Consider the following 13036-nt stretch of genomic DNA (forward strand, 5'->3'; position numbering starts at 1 on the left):
GTGTGATTCACCACCACAATCCAAAATAATTGGTCTACCTGGACGTATGTGGCCTGCTATTGTCCATGTTTCTGGATGTTGATGTATTTTGGGAAGTATGTAACTTTTTCATAGGTGTGGGTGCTGCCCTCTTAGATACTCCATTTGTTTCTGATTCATGTATTTGGAATTTTTAAGTCTTATTAGTACGTCTGTAACCTGTTTTTGTGTTTCTTGATATATGGGTTTAGTCAATTTGGGATAGTAATTTGTATTGTTCAATTGTCTATAAGCTTCAAAAGGTATTGTTGTCGATCCACGATAACAATATTGCTGCCTTTGTCCGCTGGTTTTAGAACAATATCTGTGTGGGATGTTAATTACCCAAGTGCTTGTTTTTCTCTTCTCGTGAGGCTTTGTTTATCCTTTCAATGGGGAATCGTCTTGGTTTCTGATTGGGTTGTTTTGATGAAATGAAATATTTTTGGGTTTATTTTAATTTTCAGGGGAATCCAGTCTGATTTGGGTGTAAATGGTTGCCTATCTGAGTTTGAGACACCGAAAAAGTCTTGAAGTTTAATTTTTCTGTAAAATGTGTCTAAGTCTGTTTGAATTTGTATATGATGCTGTTTCACTACCGGAACTAAAGTTAAGCCTCTGTTTCGGACTTTTTCCTGTATTAGTGTGGGTTTAAATGTTTTAGAAATTTTCATCATTGTTTCCTTTAGATTTAGAGGCTCCTTTTCTAGCGTTTGATTCCTTTTAGGTTAAACACTTCATCCAGCTATTGATAATAGAATTAGTTGTGTTTTGAGTCCAATGGATGTTGTCAGATTCTACTCCAAAGGATATATTTGGTTTTGCTAGGATATATGTTTGTTCTTTAATATATTGGTTTAATTCCATGATTGTGTCCTTTGGCGATTGTGGAGGATTTTTACTATAGTTTAGTTCAGGGATCCCGGTGTGGGCATTTGGAAATTTATTTTTCACCCTTTTTCATAGTATTTGAAATAGTTTAATTGCGGTGAGAGGTGTTTGAGTTTGGTTATTTATTCCAACTGAAATTATTACTTGTTTTACGTTTGGGCAGCAGTTTAGTTTATCTAAGATCGCCGTCACATGTATACATTTGGCTGCTGGGAAGCAATCAGTTTGAGTTATTGTACTGGGGCAATTGTGAATCCTGGAGAGGTTGGAATCCCCTATTATTAGTATCGGTTTCCCTGGGGTTATTGTCCAGATTCTATTTTGTTGGTTTGTATTGGGGTGTTTTGTGACTGTGTTTATTGTTTTACTTTGTCGGCTAGGTCTCCATTTCGATTTTGAGGTCAGTGAGTTAGATGATTCATATTTCTGGGAAGGTATTTGTATTTCATCGGCCTCACTACCTTCAGAGCCTTGAGCCACATCGGACCAACCTGTTGCCTGGATTGGAGTCTTTAATGGTTTCGCTCGATTTGAACTTGTCTGTTCAGGTGTTGAAAATGTGTCGGGGGTGTGGGTGGGGGAACTTCTGTAAGTTCTGTGGGGTCTGTTCGGGTGCTTAGCTCAGGATCAGCAAGTATTGTTCAATATGTTATGTTCACCGGTCCCATCGGTGCTGCCAAGATGCTCGTTTCAAATCACTGGGAACCCCTCCCTGTGGCTGGAGTGGACCCAGCTCCAGAAAAGGGGAATCCACAGTTTGCATCGGAATCACCGATGGTTCGATGTTGTCTGTTATTCTCTGTAAATGTGGCTGACTCCAGTCTCCACCCCCAGAGGCCCGTGTATCGGGTTCATTTTTATTGGTTGCTGCTCTGATCGGTGATTTGGGCTGCACTCCCTTCCTTAGGGTACATGTTGGGGTCTGTAATTGACCTCGGGCCGATGAGAATTGGATTTTACTTTGTCTCAGTTGGGTTGATGGTCTCGAATGGTTTCCCATTATTTCATGGTAGGTTGGTGGTCCCCTTGGAAATTTGATATGAAATGGATTGGTTGGGCTTTTTGTGGCTTTGGTATGAGGAGATTTTGTTGGAGGCTTAATATTTTCGGGTTTGGATGCTTCCATTACGTGTTTTGTGGTTTGATGTTTAATTGTATCGAACTCCTGTTCTTGTAATGGAAGTTGTTTTGTAATTAAGTCGTCAGAATACATTTTTTTCACACAACGATTCATTTGATTGACGGAGGCAATTGTGGAAGGACTGTTTGTGATGTCAATTCTGACTCTGATTTGTTTTCTGAGTCCGGACATATCTTCCTTTCTTGGAACAGAGAAAGTCTCGGTGTCACGAGGACTGCTGTGGAGAATCATTGTCTGAGGTGGATTTGTTGGATTATTTTGAATCCTTTTTGATGAAGCCTGACCCATTGAGTGCTGAGACCTTGGGGTTCCAGGCCTGTCTTCCAGCTGTTCACTGGTGGTGTGGTTGGAAGTGTGATTCGGCCATTCGCGCTCTGGGACAGCGCCCCACCCTGACCCATCACAACAGGACACCTCACTTTCCAAAAGCAGGCGCAAGATATGGTTTTTTAAATTTCATTAATTGTTCTAAAGCTAAATTTTTCTTTCAGGTTCTTTTTATCCCAGTTTGATGCCTTTGAAACAGCCTCCTCCAATCTATTAGTTTGAATGGTTTCCTTCTGTTTGTTATCTCGTTCCTTTCGATTTGTTGTGGAATGTTCAATGAGGATTCGTCTCGTTTCGCCGGCCCAATTTTCTCAATTTGTTGCCAGTTTTTTTGTGGTTTCCTCTGTGAGGTTCGCAGGTTTTATTGATCGTGTTAATTGTTCTGCTTGTCTCCTAATTCCCTTCGGTGCATCTTCTTCTTCTCCCAATCACATTAAACGGTGGATCGTTTGAATCATTTTATATATTAGTCTTACTGACGTTGCAAAATTCTCTTTTGGATCAGTGGGAGTGGAGATGGAATTCATCCCCATTGTAGAGTTCACCTTGCCTTCGAGGTCTGTCCAGGAAATTGATGAGGAGGTTACAGTAGGGAATTCAGGACGTGGGTTAGTCTAGTTCTGGTTATTTTTTTAAAAAAGGATAGAGAACAAAAGGAGACAAAAACGGAAATAATCTTGATAAATTGAGAAAAGTTTTTGACCAAAATATTTTGTATATATTCGAATACTAAGAAACCAATTAAAATGGGACCCACCCTTAAAATCGATCCAATCTGCTGCTAGAGTTTGTTGGACTTTTCCGTTGAGGCCGGCTTTTTGTGTGATAAAATTCTTTTCTCCGATGGGACTGAGCTGCCCCAATATGGTTCAGGGTGTTATTCGAGGCTGTAGGTTTCTTCTGTTGAGGATGGTCCTTGTGTTTCAGAATTTGCTCCTTTTCCGAGGATGCTTTTTCTGGTCAGAATGATCTTCCCAGGTCAACAATTCTTCCCCTTTTCGAGGATCCGTTGTCTTCGTTATGGAATCAAATAAAATAGCAATCATCTTTTTGGTCTCCTTTGCTGAGGGTGACCTTCTGTGTTTCAAAAACTGCTCCTTTCCTGAGGGTGTTTGTGTAATGTTTCAAACTTAACTGAAAATGATGCTGACAATAAGACGGTTGAGAAATTACTTGGATTCAAGTTTCCTCCACAGAGGATAATTCACTGGGGCTTATTTACCCCTTCTGAGGTTATATTCACAATTTCTATTTCTCCGTCAATTTCCATTGCTTCGTCAGGCAAAAAGTTGTCCACAAAATTCCAACTCTCAACCGCAGTGAGCAAAACAAAAACACTTCAGTGATTAAAAGTCTCAATGTGGAAAGATGTGTTTTTGTTTCTTTTCATCTAACGGTAAAAGATTCAAGTTCTTACTGACTGGCTGATGACGAACAGCAGTCTCAGATGATTCCAGAAAAGTCCAGGCTCCAAAGAAATGTTCCAGAACATTCAGGAAAGATTCAAATTCCAAATGTCACACTCGTGCCTGCAGTTCAAACAAACGCTCTTGTCAGCAGTCACATTACTCTTTATATTTATTTATTTATAGATATATACTTTTCTGCTCTTTAGTGACAAGGTTAGGTTGGAGAAGCTGGGTTTGTTCACTTTGGAGCAAAGGAGGTTGAGGTGAGATTTGATAGAGTTGTACAAGATTATGACAGGTTTAGATAAGGTGGACAAAGAAAAGGTTTTGGGCAGGAGATGCAGGAGGATATAAGGAAGAATATTTTTACACAGCGAACGGTAATGACCTGGAACTCGCTGCCTATGAGGGTGGTGGATGTAGAGACAATGAACGATTTCAAAATAGAATTGGTTGGGCAATTGAGGAAAATAGACTTGTAAGGCTATGGGGATAGAAGGGAGCAATGGGATTGACTGGTTTGTTCTACAGAGAGTGGGCATTAATTCGATGGGCTGAATGGCCTCCTCTGTCGAATGACTCTTTGGTCAAAAGAGAGAAATTTCAGCTGCTCCAATCTCTCCAACTGACTGAAATCCTTCATTCTTGGTGCCATTCTCGTAAATCTCCTCTGCACCCTCTCTAAGAACTTCACATCTTTCCTAAAGTGTGGGGCCCAGATGTCAGGTTCCATTCTAGAGGGATAGAATTGAAAAGCAGTGAGGTTATGTTCAACTTGTTTCGAATTATGGTTAGACTATAGTCAGGATATAGTGTGTTTGGAGTATTTGAAATTATGTGAAAGACATGGTTATTCCACAAAATTAAGACTCCATCTTTATTAATGATGGTGATGTGGGGACCGAGTGTAATATATCCAAATTTGTGGACAATTGGCAAAAAAAAATGCATTCCTTTCGCACCTTTCATGACCTCCTAAAGCGTTTTACAGCCGATGAAGCACTTTTGAAGTGTAGTCACTGTTGTAATGTTGGAAACTGGAGGCAGGGATGGGTAATCACATTTAATTTTAAAAATCCATCACTTTCATACTGTATTCACTGTTATAAGTAACAAGGTCAAGGAAAGCATTTTAACTCTCACATAAGACTTCCTGCAGCTCACACCCTGTAACTTTTCTTCATTAACAATATATTGATCTTTTATTAAAAGCCCAGTGATGAAACAGATAATCATTAAGTCATGAAATTCAGTTATATTGGGTTTTGCAAAACTCAAGACACAGTGACCAACATTAGATGTGATTCCGCGATTGGACAACATTTGCTAAACAATCCTGAATGTTCTGAGATTTGTGCTGACAACCAGTTTAAGGTTGTCAGTCAGGCTCGCAGTGTGACACACTCACGTGTACGGGAAGTGACATATATTAATACACAGGGCCCTGCTCTTTGCAGACAGAACATGGACACACTTACGCCTGTTTCAACTGAACAAAACAGATGACAACTGTCCCCTGGTTCATTCCCCAGGTGAATGCCTTGACCAATCAGTCAACATGCCTGGTTTGAATTTAAACAAAGCTTGGCGGTTAACTGTCACTCATCAGTTGACTGCTGCATTCTCCACGGCAAAGCTTCTACCAGTCAGTGTCCACTTTCCAACCAACCAGCACTCTCTTCTGATGAAGTATAAATTGTTGTTCCCTTTACATTTGGTATTCTTGCAAATGTCCTGATGAGTGCAAGATGAAAAGCTGCGACATCTCTCTCTTTTCTGCAATTACTGTTTTAATTAACTACCAGTCAGCAGCAGATGATTGAATAAGTAGTGAGCCTTGATTGAGTGCCAGTTAATGAATCAGAAGTTATTATAAAAGATTGAGTTTTATTTGCTGTAAAAATGTAAAACCTTAATTTCTGTGTATGTAAAGAATGTGCAATGAAGATAAATGTATTGGTAAGAGAGATCTTCAAACTCTGATTAGCCTCAAAATTTGAATCTGAATAAGGGCTCGTATAGAATCAGATAAAGATAGTTTGAAACAGTTCTATTGTATTCCTGTCTAAGATAATGAAAGAAGATGGTAAGTAATTGGAGATCGAATTAAATTACTCTAATCACCAAATTGACCAATTGTCATGTTACAACAGGCCCAACTCTGACGTGAGGTCATGGTCACTTTGGGGATAAAAGTAGAGGTTCTGAAGGTCTCCCTTGCTAGCCAAGTACTGAAGACTCCCGAGGCCGAGTTCCAAGGAAATTACTGTCAGAGAAGGAGCCAGACTCCCGAGGCCGAATTCCACAAGAAATACTGTCAAAGAAGGAGCCAGAGAGGGTTACACTTCTACAGGCTGATCACCCACATGAAGTTGTAAAAGCCAATGTCTTAAAGTTATTAAGTAAACATTTTTCTTTTAATAAACTTCTTTTTAAATTTACTATCCAGAGAATTCTGCCTTTGCTTTAATTGGTTAAAGTCTTGTCTGAACCGAAGTGAATTTATTAAATGGCAAGTTGCGGGTGGCTGAAATCAATTAAGTTTCAGATAACAAGATAATATAAATCTTAAATTTAAAAACTTGCATTTCTATTGTGCCTATCCTGACCACATAACACCCCAAAGTGCTTTACAGACAATGAAGTACTTTTGAAATGTAGTCACCATTCTAATGTAGGAAAGGCTGCAGCCAATTTGCACACAGCAAGATCCCACGAACTGCAATGTGAGAATGAACAGATGATATGTTTTTATTGATGTTGATTGATAAATATTGGCCAGGATACCGGTGGTAACTCCCCTCTTCTTCGAAATAGTTGCCATGGGAACTTATAAATCCACCCAAGATTGCAGACAGGGCCCTTGGTTCGCATCTCATCCAAAGATAGCAACTCTGACAATGCAGCACTCCCTCCATGCTGACACTTGGAATGTTGGATGTGATTTTTGCTTTCAGGTCCCTGGACTGGGACTTGAACGAACAGCCTCCTGACTCAGAGGTGAAAGGGCGATCCATTGAGCCATGGCTGACACTATAAGGCAATACAAGGTTTGAAAGGGAAAGTTACTGTCAAACTCGTCCCCTTCCGGTATTTATCCAATTCCCTTTGTTGCCTTTGAGGCCATTCGGCCCATCATGTCTGTGCTGGCTCTTTGAAAGAGCTACTCAATTAGTCCCACTATCCTCCCCTTTCCACATGACCCCTGCAAACTAGTCCCCTTCCAGGATTTATCCAATTCCCTTTGTTGAATCTGCTTCCGCCAGCCTTTCAGGCAGTGCATTCCAGATCACAACACCTCACTGTGTAAAGATTTATCTTCCTCATTTCCCCTCTGGCTTTTATGTCAATCACCTTCAATCTGTATCCTCTGGTTAACAAATCTTTTGTCAATGGAAACAGTTTATCTTTATTTAATTGATGGAAGCCATTGACGATCTTGAACACTTCTATCACATCTCTTCTCAGCCTTCGCTGCCCTAAGGAGAACAACCTCTCCAGTGTGTTTCCATAACTGAAGTTCCTCATTCCTGTCACCGTACTAAATCCCTGCACTCTTTCCAAGGCTTAAAAATGGGGTTAATTTCTCAAGATATAGCATTGAAAAGCAGAGAAGTCATGTTAAACTTGTATCGAGCCTTGGTTGGACCAGACTTGGAAGAGTGTGATCAGTTCTGGGCCTCCATCATTATAATAAGGACAGAGGGGAACTCGAGAATGTGCAGGAAAGATTCCCAAGGACAAGAGCAGGACTGAGTGTGTTTAAGTTACAGTAAAGATTGAACAGGCTGGGGCTTTACTCTCTTGAAAGGGAAGGCTGAGGACTGACTTGATCGAGGACTTTAAGATGACGAAGGGAGGCAACAAGCTTTACATCATCATGTTATTAGTGTCTGTACAGGATAGAAATTCAGAACTCATCATGTTAGTTGTCATAGATAATGTCATAGGGAATCCTCCTCCCTCTGAACCTATAAATCTCTGTCCCCCACACACTCCCTTTAGACTATTGATTGCAACCCTAATTATCCTACGATCCTCCTCCTGATTTTTCCCTAATTCCCCTCTCCTGAAGGGGGCGTCACAATCAAATCCAGTGACTGCCCACATGTACTTTGTGTCAGGGTGGGGTTACTGCGACCCCAACTCCACTTTCCATCCCAGTCTCAGCAGTTTGGAGACTGGGCTCCGGATGAGTAATGGCGGCCGGGGCTCCCACAATCCCCCGCGCTGGGGAAACCACTCTATCCGCCTCGCGGACGGGCGGCCCGGGACTGCGTGTGTCGAAGGGAGAGGGGAAGATCCGCATGTGCAGAGACTGTATTTTCCCATTGGCTAACCGCTCATCCGTCACGTGGGTCAAAGGGTCTCCCACCCACGCGAAGGCTTCCGCTGCCGGGGGATAGACCAATGGGAATAATTGGAGGACCGGAAGGACTCTGATCCTCCAGCCAATCAGAGCGCGGGCTTTGTGTGAATGAGGATTGAGCTTCACACAGACTAAAACTTCCTCCTGTATCCAACATCTGTGAGTAAAACACTTTCTTTTCTCCCCCTTTCCATTTCTTTTCTCATTCTGGGGGGAAATTGTTGACTTGCAGGAACTGAGGGGAAAGGAAGTGAATCCAGGGAGGGTGCAGACTCTGGAAAGGTTGGCCCAGGTCTCTCTCTCTCTCTCTCTCTTAAAGACATTGACATCCTTTGCTCCCTCAGCTTGACACATTTATTTGTCTGGCTAAAAGGATGGCCTCTTTTCTAATGTTCACAATTAAAGGGGTGGTTTCCCCAGGAGATGGCTGATATTTAAGGGGACAATAAATTAATATAGGACAGAGATATGTCCATTGTTGTTATGTGGTGCATATTAGATATATTATTTATGGTTCTGTGATAAAATATATTTCTTATTATTTCTAGTCTTGTAACATAGTATTGTAACTATGTTTTATGTTTCCAGTTCTGGGATCATTATGGCACAGTTGGAGTCCATTTGGAAACTTGCGTCCATGCCAACTCTCTGTTGAGTAATCCAGTCAGTCTGGTGAAACTTCTCTGAACTGCTTCCAATGCAAGTACATCCCTCCTGAAAGAAGGAGCCCAGAACTGTACACCGTACTCGAGATGTGGTCTTACCAATGCCCTGTACAGCTGCAGTAAGACTTCCCTACTTTTATACTCCATCCCCCTTGCAATAAAGGCTTACATTCCAATTGCCTTCCTCATTACTTACTGTACCTGCAGACTGACCTTTTCTGATTCATGTGCAAGGACACCCAGATCCCTCTGTACTGCAGCGTTCTACAGTCTCTCTCCATTTAAATAATATTCTGCTTTTCTATTCTTCCTGCCAAAGTGGACAACCTCACATTGTCACACATTATACTCCATCTGCCAATATTTTGGCCCTCACTATCCCTTTGTGGACCCTTTGTAAAGCCCTCACAACTTGCTTCCATACCTATTGTTGTATCTTCGGCAAATTTGTCTACAATACAGTCAGTTCCTTCATCCAAGTCATTAATATGGATTGTAAATAGTTGGAGCCCCAGTACTGATCCCTGCAGGACATGGAAGCCTCAGGTTAAATATATTCAAGACAGAGATTGATAGGTTTTAGATCTTGAAGATATTATGGGTTTTTGGGGATCGTTCAGGAAAATGGCGCTGAGGCAAATCAGCCATAATCTAATTCAATGGCGGAGCAGGCTCAATGGGCCGAATGGCCTACTCCTGCTCATATTTCTTATGATCTCTGTGTCCTGGACAGGGAGTGGTGAACGTGGATCTGTCGATCTGCATGAACCTTCAGGAGAATTGGGAGGGTGTATATTAGGTACAGCAGAGTGCGAATGGAGAGAGAGAGTGTGTGATGGAGATTCACAGCTTTAGTGGAATGAGAGAGGAAAGAATGTTCCATAGAAACTAGAATTGTCAGTTCTGAATTTCTATCCTGTGCTGACAGTGATGTCTGTTGTGAATTCCTTTTACAGGATACTAGAAGGGGAGGATTCGCAGACAGAAGTCTGAAATCAAAGGTTAAGATCTCACGGAGTCACTTGATTTATCGGAACCTGAATATGATCAGTTTTTGTATCCAGATGGAGAAATGTTTCTATGTTCTGTCTACTTCAAAATGTTCTAAACATCAGGGGGACTTGAAAAGGCCCGAGGCCCCCACACCCGAGTGAGAGCATTCCAGTGCACTGAGTGTGGGAAGAGCTTTAACCAGTTACACAGCCTGAAAAAAAATCACATCATTCACAGTGAGGAGAGACATTTTACATGTGCCGTGTGAGGACGAGGTTTCAACTGACCTGGAGAGAGACACGGATACGTGCACCATGGAGAAACTGTGGAAATGTGGGGACTGTGGGAAGGGATTCGAAACCCCACCGAAGCTGGAGACTCATTGACCCAGTCACACCGGAGAGAGACCGTTCACCTGCTTTGAGTGTGGGAAGGGATTCGCTCGGTTACACCACCTGCAGTCACACCAGCAGGTTCACACTGGGGAGAGACCATTCACCTGCTCCGTGTGTGGGGAGGGATTCGCTCGGTTATACAACCTGCAGACACACCAGCGAGTTCACACCGGGGAGAAGCCATTCGCCTGCTCTCAGTGTGGAAAGGGTTTCACTCAGTCATCCAGCCTGCAGACACACCAGTGAGTTCACACCAAGGAGGGACTGTTCACCTGCTCCGTGTGTGGGAAGGGATTTACTCAGTTACCCAACCTACTCACTCACCAACAAGTTCACACTGGGGAAAGGCTATTCACTTGCTCTGAGTGTGGGAAGGGATTCACTCGGTCATCCAGCCTGCTGACACACCAGCGGGTTCACACTGAGAGGCCATTCCCCTGCTCTGAGTGTGGGAAAGGATTCACTGAGTTCTACAGACTGCAGGTATACCAGCGAGTTCACACTGGGGAGAGGCCATTCACCTGCCCCGCATGTGGGAAGGGATTCGCTCGTTTATACAACCTGCAGACACACCAGCGAGTTCACACCGGGGAGAAGCCGTTCACCTGCTCTCAGTGTGGGAAGGGTTTCACTCAGTCGTCCCACCTGCAGACACACCAGCGAGTTCACAAGTGATTGCAGGGTTTGGATTCTGCTGTTTTTGCTGTTGTTAATCACATCCAGGAATGAACCATGTTCATTCTGACAGTTGGTGAAGTAGGAGGGTCAGAGGGTTTCTTTCTGCTGGACTGACCAGTCCCACGACTTTGTCCCCAGTGGGTGATGCTCTTTGAGCCTTGTTGCGAATATCTTGTTTCATATTTCACAGGGATCACAGGATCAAAGGGTGTTTGGAATGTAAAAGATATTTAGTTTGCATTTCTGTTTGGAACCCCCCAAATCATGCCATGTTGCCATGGAGATGGGCTGTGCTGGTTAGATGGTTCTTTTGTATAATTTATCTGGGTGTTTCCCACAGAAGAAATCTATCACAGTTTGAGGGTCAAGTTGGCTGTGGTAGATTGGGAAACTACATGAAAAGTTATGACGGTAGACAGGCAATAGCTAACATTGAAGGAATTATTACATAGTTACAACAAATATAGATTCCTTTAAGGAATAAAAATCCAACAGGAGAAGTGATGTAACCGTGGCCAACAGAAAAGATAAAGATTGCATTAGATCAAAGGAAGAGGCTCATAAAGTGGCCAAAAAAAGTAGTAAGCCTGAGGATTGGAGCTTTTTCAGAATTCAGGAAAGGAGGACCAAGAAACTAATAATGAAAGAGAAAACCAAACATGAGAGCAAACTGGCGAGAAACATAAAAAGCAACTGTAAAAGCTTCTATAGGTATGTGAAAAGGAAAAGATTAGCAAAGAGAAATGTGGGTCTATTCCAGGCAGAGACAGGAGAAGTTATAATGGGGAATAGGGAATTTGTAGAGAAACTAAACAATGTGTGTCTCTCTTCACAGAGGAAGATACAGAAATTGTCCTCAAAATACTAGAGAACCAAGGGACTAGTGAGCATGAGGAATTGATAGAGATTAGTATTGGTAAAAAAGTAGTACTGGAGAAATGAATGGGGTTGAAAGTTGATAAATCCCCTGGACCTGGCGATCTACATCCCAGAGTGTTGGAGGAGGTGGCTGTCGAGATAGTGGATGCATTGGTGATCATCTACCAAAATTCTATAGATTCTGGAATGGTTCCTGCAAATTGGAAGGTGGCAAATGTCACCCACTATTTAAGGAGGGAGAGAGAAAACGGGGAACTACAGACTTGTTAGCCTGACATCAATAGTAGGGAAAATGCTCAAATCCATTATAAAGGATGTGATAACATATACACATATGCATTCGGAGCAGGAGTAGACCACTCGGCCCCTCGAGCCTCTTCCGTCATTCAATAAGTTCATGGCCAATCTGATTGTAACCTCAACTCCACATTCCTGCCTACCCCGATAACCTTTTACTTCTTGCTTATCAAGAACCTATCTAGCTCTGCCTTAAAAATATTCAAAGACTCTGCTTCCCCCGCCCTTTGAGGAAGAGAGTTCCAAAGACTCACTACCTTCTGAGAAAAAAATGTTCTCCTCTGTCTTAAAGAGGCAACCCATTACTTTTAAACCGTGACCCCAATTTCCAAATTCTCCCACAAGAGGAAACACCCTTTCCACATCCACCCTGTCGAGGCCCCTCAGGATCTTATATGTTTCAATCAAGTTGCCTCTTACTCCTCTAAACTCCAGTGGATACAAGCCCAGCCTGTCCAACCTTTCCTCATAAGATAACCCGCCCATTCCAGGTGTTAGTCTAGTAAACCTTCTCTGAACTGCTTCCAATACATTTATGTCCTTCCTGAAATAAGGAAACCATACTGTACACAGTACTCCAGGTGCGGTCTCACCATTGCCCTGTATAACTGAAGCATAATCTCCCTACTTCTAACAATAACATTCTGTTAGCTTTCCTAATTACTTGGTGTACCTGAATAATTAGCTTTTGATATTCATGCACAAGGACACCCAGATCCTTCTGAATCTCAGAGCTCTGCTAACTCTCACCATTTCAATAATATGCTTCGTTTGTATTCTTCCTGCCAAAATGAACAATTTCACATTTTGCCACATTACACTCCATTTGCCAGATCCTTGCTCACTCCCTTAACATGTCTATATCCTTTTGTAGTCTCCTTATGTCCTCTTCACAACTTAGTTTCCTACTTATCTTTGTGCCATCAGCAAATTTAGGCATGATCCATTCGATCCCTTCATCCAAGTCATTTATA

General features: G+C 42.3%; 2 protein-coding genes and 1 pseudogene across 3 annotated transcripts in view; 1 reads left to right on the forward strand and 2 right to left on the reverse strand.

The window, feature by feature from the left end:
* The window catches only part of LOC144697938 (uncharacterized), a 28821-nt pseudogene extending 17310 nt beyond the window's left edge, over positions 1–11511 (forward strand). Inside the window, exon 3 of the transcript XR_013580440.1 lies at positions 10284–11511. The product of XR_013580440.1 is annotated as an uncharacterized LOC144697938 (transcript). The remainder of the gene's footprint in view (positions 1–10283) is intronic.
* The window catches only part of LOC144696975 (uncharacterized), a 404367-nt gene that overhangs the window by 276091 nt on the left and 115240 nt on the right, over positions 1–13036 (reverse strand). The gene's annotated exons all lie outside the window — the stretch shown is intronic.
* Positions 1–13036, reverse strand: part of LOC144697284 (uncharacterized) — a 555771-nt gene that overhangs the window by 68913 nt on the left and 473822 nt on the right. The window lies entirely within an intron of this gene.

This window comes from Cetorhinus maximus, chromosome 23 (genome assembly GCF_964194155.1).
Source record: "Cetorhinus maximus chromosome 23, sCetMax3.hap1.1, whole genome shotgun sequence".
NCBI lineage: Eukaryota > Metazoa > Chordata > Chondrichthyes > Lamniformes > Cetorhinidae > Cetorhinus > Cetorhinus maximus.